Source organism: Vulpes vulpes, chromosome 13 (genome assembly GCF_048418805.1).
Source record: "Vulpes vulpes isolate BD-2025 chromosome 13, VulVul3, whole genome shotgun sequence".
Taxonomy (NCBI): domain Eukaryota; kingdom Metazoa; phylum Chordata; class Mammalia; order Carnivora; family Canidae; genus Vulpes; species Vulpes vulpes.
This window is the reverse complement of record NC_132792.1, coordinates 92,930,970-92,944,538: the sequence shown is the minus strand read 5'-3', so window position 1 is coordinate 92,944,538 and position 13,569 is coordinate 92,930,970. Positions and strand designations below refer to the sequence as shown.

The 13,569-nt window shown below is 39.3% G+C and overlaps 1 pseudogene; it reads left to right on the top strand.

The window, feature by feature from the left end:
* Positions 1-5,600: 5,600 nt before the first annotated feature.
* Positions 5,601-5,732, top strand: LOC112925791 (U4 spliceosomal RNA; annotated as a pseudogene).
* Positions 5,733-13,569: the final 7,837 nt, after the last annotated feature.

The window sequence follows — 13,569 nt, the reverse complement described above, 5'->3', positions numbered from 1 at the left end:
TATTTGAGATATATATATACATATATATATCTTCAAAATATGTCTGAATTTCCAGCTTTCATATTGATCAGCTATAAATATATATATATATATATATATATATCAGTGATCATATATACACACACACAAATACACACACATTTGTAGCTGATCACTTTTGAAAATATGTAGGATTACCTCAGAGGTACATCTTTGCCCATATACTCACGCTGATGTTCCCAGTGCATAGTCAGCATTCAGTAAATGTCTGTTGAATGAATAAATGAATGAGTATCCAAAGGCAACTGAAACATTCAAAAGCTAGAGGAGCTAATTTATCTGTTCATCAATTTTCACCTAACTTTAAAGTGAGCCCCTTCTGGGGCAACTTCTGGGTGTCTCAGTCGGTTGGGCATCTGCCTTTAGCTCAGGTCATGATCTCAGGGTCCCAGAATCAAGCCCCACATCAGGCTCCCTACTCAGTGGGGAGCCTGCTTCTCCCTCTCCCTCTGAGCACTGCCCTACTTGTGTGCTTTCTCTCTCACATAAATAAATAAAATATCTTTTAAAAATAAAAATAAAGTGAGCCCCTTCTTTAGAGTGATAGCAAGAGCCATAGCTGACATTATGCAGTGCTTTCTATATTCTGGGCTTATGCATAGCCCTTCATACATATTACTATATCTTATTTATCAGATTCAGAAAATACTTGACACTTTAGGGAAATCACTTAATTTGAATATAAGAAGTGAGAACAGAATCTTCCTTGCAATATATTGTGAGGAATTAGAGATAATGTTTTAAAATACTTCATATGGGGTGCCTGGGTGGTTCAGGTAAGCATCTGACTCTTGCTTGACTCAGGTCATGATTTCAGGGTCCTGAGATGGAGTCCTGCATCCAGTTCTGCACTGGGCATGGATCCTGCTTGGGATACTCTATCTCTCTCTCTCCATCTTCCTCTCCCCATCCCCCAAAAAAGTAAATAAAATACTTCACATATTTCCTGTCACTTAGGAGAAAGTTATCGAATTGTGGTAATTTTCCTTGTAATTAACTTATTTATTATCTCCTATTTTGCTTTTTAACGTAAAACATAAGACCATATTGAACAAAGGCAAAATAATAACAATTTGGCTGGGTAGAGAAGAGCCTAGTAAAGTTAATTTTAAATCTGAATGATGGAATATCTTTAAAGAGACAGTTTTATTTTTAAGAGCAAACAAGTACAAAAATAGTAGAAATCCTAAAGAGAAATACCTTAAGGGATAGATTAAATTGTTTATAATTCATACGTACATTGTTACTAAGTATGGTCTGCTCAAGATATTTGAACATAATTTGTTCTCTAAAGTAATTTAAACATTAACTTTGTGAATATTGTTTATACTATAATTTGATTAATAATAGTGAAAGGGTAAACTTGTGCTAAGCTTTCATCAAAATTGTTACAAATTCCAAATAAGTATATCAAGATTGGTGAAGTTTCACAGTATGGTCTTATTCCTATGTGGTATCATCTGTTGATATTATAGTCTTTCAAGGTTGGCAAAATTTTATTTTATTCCTTCTTATAAATAACTAGCCATTTTCATTGGAATTTTTAACTGTACTACATTTTACACTACATTTTTTTATTCAAGATTAAAATCCAATCATTCTTTCCATTTTGGTTACTTATATCTTTCACTGAAGCAATCCATTATACATTGAATGTACATTTTTCTTTATCTTGAATGTACTTTCTTAGCACATAAGAATAGTACATATCAATATTCTAAAAGATTTACTTAAAGAGGACCAGAGGTGAAAATAACTTAAAAGATCTTTTATTTGCAAAGACTTTTTGCTGAATTGGGAAAGTGTTCTTTGTTATTGCTCCTATGCTCCTATGCTCCTATGGGGTAGTGAATTCTTGGATAGCCCATTAAGTTGATTTGCTCTATAGACAGTAAGAGTTGTGGATTTCCAATCACACACGATTGAAATATTTAGTATCCATATAGTAGAAGCTCAAGTCCAGAAGGGTTCCACAACTTTTCTGAGTCCAAGACAATGGAGAATAAGGTTCCATTCGGGTTCCTATTGAATGTGTTCAAAATGAGCACATCTCAAATTGAATATGATTTCCCAAAAACTGTAGTTTCACTGAGAGAAAAACTGAAGACAGAAAAGAAAGAATAGGAATTGTATAACCAAACCTACAATGGTGCAAGAACATGGGAATGTGGATAGCTTAAAGATAATTCTTTCCTTTTACTTAATATCTTCTATGGAGAAAGGATAGCTCATGAAATCTTTATAAATTTTTATAAGATCCTAGAATCCTAGATTTTAATGCGCTGTCAGGAAATTACCCACAGGTCAGACCCCAGGGTCCTGGTCCCAGCACAGATTATAGCTCATGCTGCTGGGGCCTCCCTACCTCTCAGTGTCCTTGTGCCTGCTCTGGGCAGCCCACTTCCACATTTTGTAAGCAGCTTCTCCTGATCTTCTCAAGGACCCTGCTTGACACCCACCTCCTCATCCTTAGTAGGTGACCTCATCTCCTTCTCTATGGAAAATCAGAGGTTATCTGGCAGGAATCCCCTCAAGTTCCTATGCTCTCCCCTACTCTTACCCCTTTACAACTTATCTTTCCTGGCACCTGGCCTCACACTTCCCATAATTATCACAGGAAGAGGCATCTTATCTGGCATGCAGGGCTCCCCTCCCAGCTGTGCTCTCAAACCACACCTCTCCCTGCTGTCATTCCCCATCCTCATCTATTACTTCTCTTTCTTTCTCTCCCCCTGTAGATTCTTCCCTTACTTCCTAAACTCTTCTTTCCCTGACAGCCAAGCCCCTGAAGTCATTTACACTTGCAGCGTCAGCTTGTAGGACCTGTTCCCTCTTCAAACATTGGCCACATGTCGGCTGCCACACGGTGGCGCTGGCCCTGCTATAACAGAGGTCTTTCAACCCATTCAAATGGCCAACTCCAGGGGGCACTTTGCACTCCATCCTTAATTCATTTAATTTCTCTTCTGTTGATGATCCTTGAACCTTCCTTTTCCCTCTGATAGGTGTCAACATGTCCCTGATTCTCCTACTAAGTCTGCCACTTTACTCTGTGTGTCTCCTCCTTATCTACCTTGCTTCAAAACAAGGATACTCCTAAGGATCCTACCATCTGTTCTGCCCTCAAGGACTCAATAACTGTTTGTTTCAAATGACCGCTTTTCCTGCCTGGACTTTTCTGCATTCCAGACATGAAGGTCTGATTGCTTACCAGGTATTTCAAAACCTTTCCCTTTCATGTAGAGTTCCAAATTTACTGTAATGAAATTCATCATAATCACTTGTAGAATTTTCTAAAAGCATTCCTGGAATATAATTATATGTTCACACCTCTACTCCGGCCTTGTAGTGGGTGGAATATACTTCCCTGTCGCTTGATCTTGGGCTTGTCCATTTTGGCCATATTTGAGGTAACTTAAAATGTACCCTCCTGCTCTCTGATTATCTGTTATGAGAGGAACATGATCCAGATATCTGCTGTCCCTCAGCCTGGACCCCCAAATGGGAAATGTGAAGCCAACTACATGCCCCAGCACAGGGCCTGAAGATTCAACAACACTTGATTCCAGATATAGGGCCCAGGGGGTCTGCATGAAGTCTTCTGAAATTTATTACATTTATTACACAGGTGGCAATTAGTACAGAGGAGAACAATAAAAATAAATCCAAACTCTCCCATTCAAGATAAGTCTGTAAACCAATACTCTCAAAGCAAGTGAGAAAACAAATGTAATAAAGTATAAGGTGTTAGCGACTATTGCTACAACAACAATGTTGTGCAACAAAACTCAGTAACTTAAAAACATAGCCATTTATTCTCAAGTATGTGGAGTTGCTGGCAGGCTACTACTTGGCTGGGCTTGGCTAAACTCTAGGCTCTAGGAATCAGCTTCTGGGTTCCAGGTTCCATGTTAGTTTCAGGTCTGGTCCATGTGTCTCTCATCCCTCTGGACCAATACTACCTACCCGCATGAGTCTCGAGTGGCAAAGTAGTTGGACCTATTCTCAGTTTCCATTCATGTAGGAGTTAAAACCAGTCCCTGGTTTCTAAGGGTGAGCCAGGCTCACTTTTTCTATCTTGCCTCAGTTTTTTTAGTCCTTATTACCCCATAAGACATAAACTCCATGTCCACCTGTTTCCAGACCCTGAGCCTAGTAGACCACAGCTTCATCCTGCTAAGGACTAAAAGGTACTCTACTTCTAAATCTGGTCCAATGTTGTATTTATCTTACTTTTGAGATAGCAGTGACTTTCAAGTTTCTCTAGGTGTATTTTTCCCATCACAGCTCTGTTTGGCGTGGGGAGAAGGTGCTTGGAAACATGAACTCACAATGTTATCTTGACCAGAATTTTCCTGGACATTTCTACTTGCATGTTCACCAAGCACTTATACCTCATATATTCAAAACAGATTCCATTCACCACTTTCTCATAAAACTACCATTTTCTGTAGTCCCACTTAAAATTAATATTACACCATCCACTCGTTTGCTCAAGACAGAACTCTTAGTCATTCTTTTCCTCTCACTTTCTGTATCTGCTTCCAATCTGACTACCAACTCCTCTGCATGCCAGCCCTCAATCCCATTGGTGAAGTCAGCTCACTAAAATGAACACCTTATTCTATTACTCCATAGCTTGAGGATAAAGTCCAGACTTGTAGCACAGCACAGTGGAAAGCACAGGCCTGATTCCCTCTGAGCCTCAGCTCCAGCTACTAATCTACTACCAGTTCCTTGACTCTGGCAACTCTTTCTGGCTCTACGTTTCTTTTCATGTCCGTTGCAATGACAGAAATTCCTTTTCCTGGACTATCAGCCCAAGTCATGCATCCTTCTTTCCCTCTTCCTTCCCTCTGCTCTGCTCATCTGGTGAATCTTCAAGACTCAAGAACCTCCTGTTCTGAAAATAACTTCCACAAACCCCTCACCCCCAGAGTTGACTTATCCTTTGTACCTTCCAGGAATCTGATGTTACACCTCTATTACAGAACCTACCACACTAATTGGCATGTGTTTGCATACATTTGTTTTCCCAAGGAGGTTATAACCTTCTCGAGAGCAGCTATTTTATTTTTCAATATCTAACACCAAATCTGACATAGAGCATGCACCCAACAAACACTTTTTGAAGCCTTAGGATTAAACACAGGTGAGCCTTTTTTCCACCAGGTCTTCTGTTTTCTCATTAGCAGTTGAGGAAATAGACTGCATGACCTCTAAGAGTTCTTTGAGGCTCATCATACTGCCATTGGGATGCCTTGAATGTACATTTTAACTATAATTCACATGAAAATTACTATTTATAGATAACATCAGTAAATCTTTGATGTTTCAGGCCTCAAAAGATGATGGCAGTGAAATTGATGGTTGCTTTAATAAATGCTTCTAGTTTATCCTGGGTTTGGGAGGATTTTTTTTGATGTTATTGTTTTAGACTAAAAGCAAAATGTAAAGGAAGGCTGTCAGATAAAAGGTACTCTACTCCAAGTGTATATTGTACACAATTACTTTTGATTCGTTAATATAGTATTTATATTTTTATTTAAAGTATTTGATCATGCTTTGTGCAGTGGCAGTATTGTAGCCACTGAGGTTTATTCGAGGTGTGATAATTGCTCATTGAAAACTTTTCCTAAAGTATTTGATCATCATTTTCTTTCGATGGGAATCTCTTATTTGCAATTGTTTGGATTTTATGTTATTGTTTTAAGGATTTAAAAATCTATTCAAAGGACAGCTTAGCTAATGTGATATAACTGAAACAATTTGGAAATCAGAAATTTCATTTCAATCTCTGCTTGGCTTGGCTACCCCAAACTTTTCAGGTCCCTGTTGAAAATTTCAAGCACCTGTGCATGGCATGAAATTCACTAAGTGAACTAAAAGTTTGGTTTAAGTCACACATGACCAAAAAATTTGCCATTCATTATTTTATCAATTCAGCAAATATTCATGCAGTGTCTATTAGGAATCAAGCACTGGAAACATAACGGTGACACAATAGGGTGGTTTCTATCCTCAAGGATCTTAGCATTTATTGGGGGAAAGGAGCAATTATATAAGCACAAAAAATATGATGTGTAGTACTGATGAATTAAGAAGCTTTCCAGTAGGGATCTCTGGGTGGCTCAGCGGTTTGGCGCCTGCCTTTGGCCCAAAGCACAATCCTGGAGTCCTGGGATCGGGTCCCGCATGGGGCTCCTGGCATGGGGCCTACTCTCCCTCCTCCTATGTCTCTGCCTCTCTCTCTCTGTCTATCATAAATAAATAAATCTTAAAAAAAAAGAAGAAGTTTTCCAGTGCATGTAACAAAACCTAACCCCAACTGGATTAACAACAAAGGAAACTTATTTTTAAAGATTTATTGATTTATTTGAGACAAAGAGAGTGTGCACATGAATACAAGGAGAGGGAAGGGCAGAGAAACAGGGAATCTTAAGGAGACTCCCGCTGGGCATGGAGCCTGACTTGGGGCTTGATCTCTGGCCCCTGAGATCATGACCTGAGCTGAAATCAAGAGTTGGACATTTAACCAACTGAGCCATGGAGGCCTGAACAACAGAAGAAATTTATATATACCTGTGCCCTCAGAGATAGGCTGGCTTCAGCAAAGCTTGATCCAGGCCGCTCAAAGCATATGACCAGACCCAGCACTTCTTTCTCTTCATTCCTCTGCACTGCCTCCATGATATGAGCTCCTTTGTCATGAGAACTCTCTTATGATTCCAAGATGGCTGCAAGTAACTCTGGAAGCTACAGGCTACATCATTAACTACTGTGGGGAAGAAGGAACCTGTGTCCCAGCATTCTCTACATTTGAACAAAAGTCTCAAGATTTCTTCAGATTGGATCAGCCTGGCACCTGGGCCTACACTGAACCAATCACTATGAGCAACTGAAGGGGATGTGTTTTCTGGGTGAGCCTTATCACGTGCTTCACCCCGGGGCCAGGGATGTAGACTGTGTTGTTCGATTGAGACAGAAGGTTGCAAGGGAAGAGGAGATAGGTGCCGGGCAGGCACTACAAGTGCTGTGATAGAAAAAGTATAGAGTGCTTTGGGAGGCAAGATAGCACAGTAGTTACAAACAAGGGCTCTGATGTTGCCTTTGTTTGAATGCCAGTTCTGGCAACTTACTTTCCTGCCCTATACTCAGCTTTCTCAAGTACACAATAGAGATGACAATAGTAACTTATGACTCAGGATAGTTTGAGGAATGAATCAGATAATGAATGTAAAGAGCCGAAGACAGTCCATGGCACTCTAAGCAGCTACTATATTTGTATGAAAGACACCTGCATCAGTCTGTAGGAGTTAGGGAAGGCTTCCAGGAGGAAGCAGCATTGATAATAACTCCTAAAGGAAAAGGAAAAGTCATCTAAGGAAAAAGGAGGATTGGTTTTTAAGAGAGAGTATACTGGCCCATCAAATTTTGGCCATAAATGGAACTTGTACAAACTCAGAAGAAAGAGTTTCTCATGTCTCATTTTCTACATGAAATGTATAATGATTTTAACAGACGTCTAATTTCTATAATGAACAGAGAGGACTAGCTTTTGAGAAGGGGAGCAATGTGGAAATCGAGCTTAATGATAAGAAATTTGGAAATAGTTTGTGCAAATTACTTTGGAATTTGGCTTTTTAAAATGGTATACGTATATGAAAAAGCTCTTGAGGATTTGATTTACCAAACATCCAACTGTTTGGTATGTTTATAACAATAGGGGATTAGAAAAGAAAGAGAAGGAGGAGTTTCACAGTCAACTCTTCCTAGACCTCTGAAGCTAGTGAGAGTTTGGATCTAAGACACACAAGACCCAGCTTGGAGAATCTGTGATTTATTAATCAAGAGTCAGAGAAGCACCAAGTAACTACAAAGCAAATTTACAGAAAGGAAATAAGACATCTTCCAGGGAAAAAGAAACCACAAACAATTGATCATGCAGGTCAGGGAGAACAGCCTGGCCTTCATCAACTCCATTCTTTCCCATATTCAGACCCTTCCTAAATTGTGTCTACAGTTACCAGCAGCAAGCTACAGAAGGCAGCCAGAATTCATAAACCCTCACTTAGTCACTTCTTTAGACAAGGCACTCTGTTAAATATGGGAAATTCAAAGATATATCAAACAGATACCCTTCTAGGCACTTGCCTTCTGGGAATAAGCATAGCTAGCTAACATTTATTGATCACATAACTCAACAATCTGCTGTTCTGTGACTACAGATAAGGAAACTGATTCCCTGGAAAGGTAAGTAGCATGCTCAGGGTCCCACATGTGATCAGGGCCAGAACCAGGACTCAAACTCATGGCTGTCTGACTTTGGAAGTTTGCTCTTAACCCTGTTTGTGTTATCTGAGACACAGGACTCACTTTGGAGTTTACAAGAAGCAGGTGCAACATGTCCATAGACAGAGGTTCTCTAGGGGAAATACCAGGTTGGGGAAATGATGGAGACGGATGAACACCAGGTGGCTGGTGTGGGTTGCCAAATGGGTTGTTTTGAACATTTTCCCTCTGTTCTCAAAGGTGATTGACATCTGTTTAATCCTTTGTGGTGAATACCCTGATTTTCTCTTTCCAAAGAATAGTATTGAAAATTGTGCTGCTCAATAGGAGTGCTTTATGGGCTTTTATAGATGCACTGATTTTTTTCTGACAATAAAATCTAAATTCTAATTACTTTTATCATTAGCCCTGAATGAAATTGTAGTTATATACTAGCTATAAAACTATAAGCTTAATATAGAGAATTATACTCTAAGTTTCATTAAGTAATATGCATTATTTCCAATTTTAACTTATATCCAAAAAGAGAATGTTTAAATGAGCCCATGTGTATTGGGACCCTGACCGACTTAGTAGAGCATGTGACTCTTGATCTCTGGGTTGTGAGTTCGAGCCCTGCATTGGGTGTAGGGATTACTTAAAAATAAAATCCTTAAAAAAAACATAAAAGAACCTGTGTGTATGAGAGAGAGAGGGAGTGAGGGAGGGAGACACAGACTTTCTCACTAGAATGTTTTTAAGTCTGAAAAATTTTCTGATTATCTTGAGCACAAAATCAGTCCTTTCTCTCTCTTAATTTCCTTATTCATATTTTTATGAATTAGTAAAATTTGTTGTTGCTAAAAACCATTTGAAACATTTTTCAGCCACTTCAACAGTATTTTATAATATTCTTGATAAGGCAAAATTACACTGATTCTTAGGGAAGCATGCCAACCAAGAACTATCTCAAGAATGTGTAAATAATCTGATTTCTTCACCTCCTTTATTTTTTTGCATATTTTTATTGGAGTTCGATTTGCCAACACATAGTATAACACCCAGTGCTCATCCCGTCAAGTGCCCCCTCAGTGCCCGTCACCCAGTCACCCCATCCCCCGCCCACATCCCCTTCCACTACCCCTTGTTCGTTTCCCAGAGTTAGGAGTCTCTCATGTTCTGTCTCCCTCTCTGATTTTTCCCACTCATTTTCTCTCCTTTCCCCTATAATCCCTTTCACCATTTTTTATATTCCCCAAATGAATGAAATCATATAATGTTTGACCTTCTCTGACTGACTTATTTCACTGAGCATAATACCCTTCAGTTCCATCCACGTTGAAGCAAATGGTGGGTATTCGTCCTTTCTAATGGCTGAGTAATATTCCATTGTATACATAGACCACATCTTCTTTATCCATTCGTCTCTTGATGGACACCGAGGCTCCTTCCACAGTTTGGCTATTATGGACATTACTGCTGTGAACGTTGGGGTGCAGGTGTCTTGGTTTTTCACTGCATCTGTATCTTTGGGGTAAATCCCTAGTAGTCCAATTGCTGGGTCATAGGGCAGATCTATTTTTAACTCTTTGAGGAACCTCCACACAGTTTTCCAGAGTGACTGTACCAGTTCACATTTCCACCAACAGTGCAAGTGGGTTCCCCTTTCTCCACATCCTCTCCAACATTTGTTGCTTCCTATCTTGTTAATTTTCACCATTCTCACTGGTGTGATTCACCATTCTCACTGGTAGCTCATTGTGGTTTTGATTTGTATTTCCCTGATGGCAAGTGATGCAGAGCATTTTCTCATGTGCTTGTTGGCCATGTCTATGGTCTTCCTCTGTGAGATTTCTGTTCATGTCTTTTGCCCATTTCATGATTGGATTGTTTGTTTCTTGGCCATTGAGTTTAATAAGTTCTTTATAGATCTTGGATACTAGCCCTTTATCTGATAGGTCATTTGCAAATATCTTCTCCCATTCTGTAGGTTGTCTTTGAGTTTTGTTGACTGTATCTTTTGCTGTGCAGAAGTTTTTTATCTTGATAAAGTCCCAATAGTTCATTTTTGCTTTTGTTTCCCTTGCCTTCATAGATGTATCTTGCAAGAAGTTGCTGTGGCCAAGTTCAAAAAGGGTGTTGCCTGTGTTCTAGGATTTTGATGGATTCTTGTCTCACATTTAGATCTTTCATCCATTTTGAGTTTATCTTTGTGTCTGGTGTAAGAGAATGGTCTAATTTCATTCTTCTGCATGTAGCTGTCCAATTTTCCCAGCACCATTTATTGAAGAGACTGTCCTTTTTCCAGTGGATAGTCTTTCCTGCTTTGTTGAAAATTAGTTGACCATAGAGTTCAGGGCCCATTTCTGGGTTCTCTATTCTGTTCCATTGATCTATGTGTCTGTTTTTGTGCCAGTACCACACTATTTTGCTGATCAAAGCGTTGTATTACAACTTGAAATCCGGTATTGTGATGCCCCCCAGGCCTGGTTTTCTTTTTCAATATTCCCCTGGCTATTTGGGGTCTTTTCTGATTCCACACAAATCTTAAGATTATTTGTTCCAACTCTCTGAAGAAAGTCCATGGTATTTTGATAGGGATTGCATTGAACGTCTTCACCTCCTTTAAAAAATAAAGATTCATTTAGTTGAAATCCCCTTTGGCAACTGTTTATTCAGTTTCTGGATCTTCCATTACAGCAAATTGATCTCTTTGGTTGTTCATAGCACATGGAGGTGGATCACAATTTTGTGAGTGTTCTGAGCACTTATAGAGATTACAGGGTGGTGCTGTCAAAACAATTGAAGTACAATGACTAGTGGGGCACGTGGGTGGGTTTAGTTGGTTGAATGACTCTTGACTTTGGCTCAGGTCATGATCTCAGGGTTGTGAGATCAAGCCCCTCATGAGTCTCTGTGCTCAGCAGGGGTCTGCTTGCGATTCTCTCTCCTTCTCCCTCTGCCCCTACCCCCCCAAAATTTTTTTTAAAAAGTCTTTAAAAAAAAGTGTAACCACTAGTATCTCACTATTCTATTGGCTATCTTTCCACAAAGTTGCTATTTGAATAAAAAATTACTTATTGACCAGATCTTGCCTTCCAATATGGTCAGGAAGCAAATCCTTCACATATAAACATATCTTTCTTTGGTGTTGGACTAACAGTAAAATATATGCTTTACTATAACAAGGTATACATTATGGACCCTTAGCTGAATAAAACAATATACAGTAAACATGGATCGAAAGTTGGTGGCCCAGGGATCCCTGGGTGGCTCAGTGGATTAGCACCTGCCTTTGGCCCAGGGTGTGATCCTGGAGTCCTGGGATCAAGTCCCGCGTCGGGCTCCTGGCATTGAGCCTGCTTCTCCCTCTGCCTGTGTCTCTGCCTCTCTCTCTCTCTCTCTCTCTCTGTGTGTGTGTGTGTGTGTGTCTATCATGAATAAATAAATAAAATCTTTAAAAAAAAAAAAAGTTGGTGGCCCATCTAGGAAGGGCTTATAGCACAACTGTGTCACAGAATAGCTGCTTGGTATCACTAGCTGAGGGGTCACAGCATGAGCTTTCGAGTCACAAATGCCTGAATTTAAATTTCAGTTATGACACACTGATCAGCCAAGTGACATTGACCAAGTTGTTTAACCTCTCTAAGAATCTCACATTCCTCCGATGTAAAACCAGGGTGATAATATGTCCTTATAGAAGTATCATGGAGGTTAAATGAGATAATACATGTAAAGTATTTAAAACATAGCAATTTCTCACTAACTACCAGTTACTATAGACTATCAGTTTTTTAGATACTTTTCAAAGTCCCTCATTTTTGTGATTAATTGAACTGCCTGTGTCTACAACGTTGGCTAATTCATCTTTTCAACAAATGGTGTTAGGAAACTGGACAGCTACATGCAAAAGAATGAAACTGGACCATTCTTACACCATACACAAAAATAAACTCAAAATGGATTAAGGACCAAAATGTGATACCTGAAACCATAAAAATCCTGGATGAGAGCACAGGCAGTAATTTCTCTGACATCGGCCATAACAATATTTTTCTAGATATGTCTCCTGAGGCAAGAGAAACAAAAGCAAAAACAAACTATTGGGACTACATCAAAATAAAAAGGCCTGCACAGCAAAGGAAACAATCAACAAAGCTAAAAGACAACTTAGTGCATGAGATAAGATACGTGCGAATGACCTACCTGATAAAAGGGGTTAGTATCTAAAATATAGAAAAAAACTTATACAACTCAATACACACACAAAAAAACCACCAAATAATCCAATTTAAAAATGAGCAGAAGACATGAACAGACATTTCTCCAAAGAAGATATCCTGATGGCCTATAGACACAATGAAAAGATGCTAAACATCACTGACCATCAGGGAAATGCAAATCAAAACTACAATGAGATGTCACCTCACATCTATCAGAATGGCTAGTATCAATAACACAAGAAACAACAGATGTTAGTGAGGATGTGGAGAAAATGAAAGCTTGTGCACTATTGGTGGGAATGCCACCACTATGGAAAACAGTATGGAGGTTCCTCAAAAAGTTAAAAATTGAACTACCCTATGATCCAGCAATTCCATTGCTGGGTATTTACATGAAGAATACAAAAACACTAATTAAGAAAAGATATATGCGCCTCTATGTTTATTGCAGCATTATTTACAATAGCCAAATTATGGAAGCAACCCAAATGTCCACCAATAGAAGAATGAATAAAGCTGATGTGATATATAATATGTATATACAACGAGATATAACTCAGCTATAAAAAAAAAGAATGAAATCTTGCCATTTGCAATGACATGGATGGAGCTAGAGAGTATAATGCTAAGTGAAATAAGTCAGACTGAGAAAGACAAATACCATATGTTTTTACTCATTTGGAATTTAAGTAACAAAACAAATGAACAACAACAACAACAAAAAAGAGACAAGCCAAAAAGCAGACTTTTAACTGTAAATAACAAACTGAGAGTTACCAGATAGGAGGTGGAGGGGTAGCAACAGGTGAAATAGGTGAAGGGGATTAAGAATGCACCTGGGTGAGGGGATCCCTGGGTGGTGCAGTGGTTTGGCGCCTGCCTTTGGCCCAGGGCGTGACCCTGGAGACCCGGGATCGAATCCCACGTCTGGCTCCCGGTGCATGGAGCCTGCTTCTCCCTCTGCCTGTGTCTCTGTGTGTGTGTGTGTGTGTGTGTGTGTGTGTGTGTGTGTGACTATCATAAATAAATAAAAATT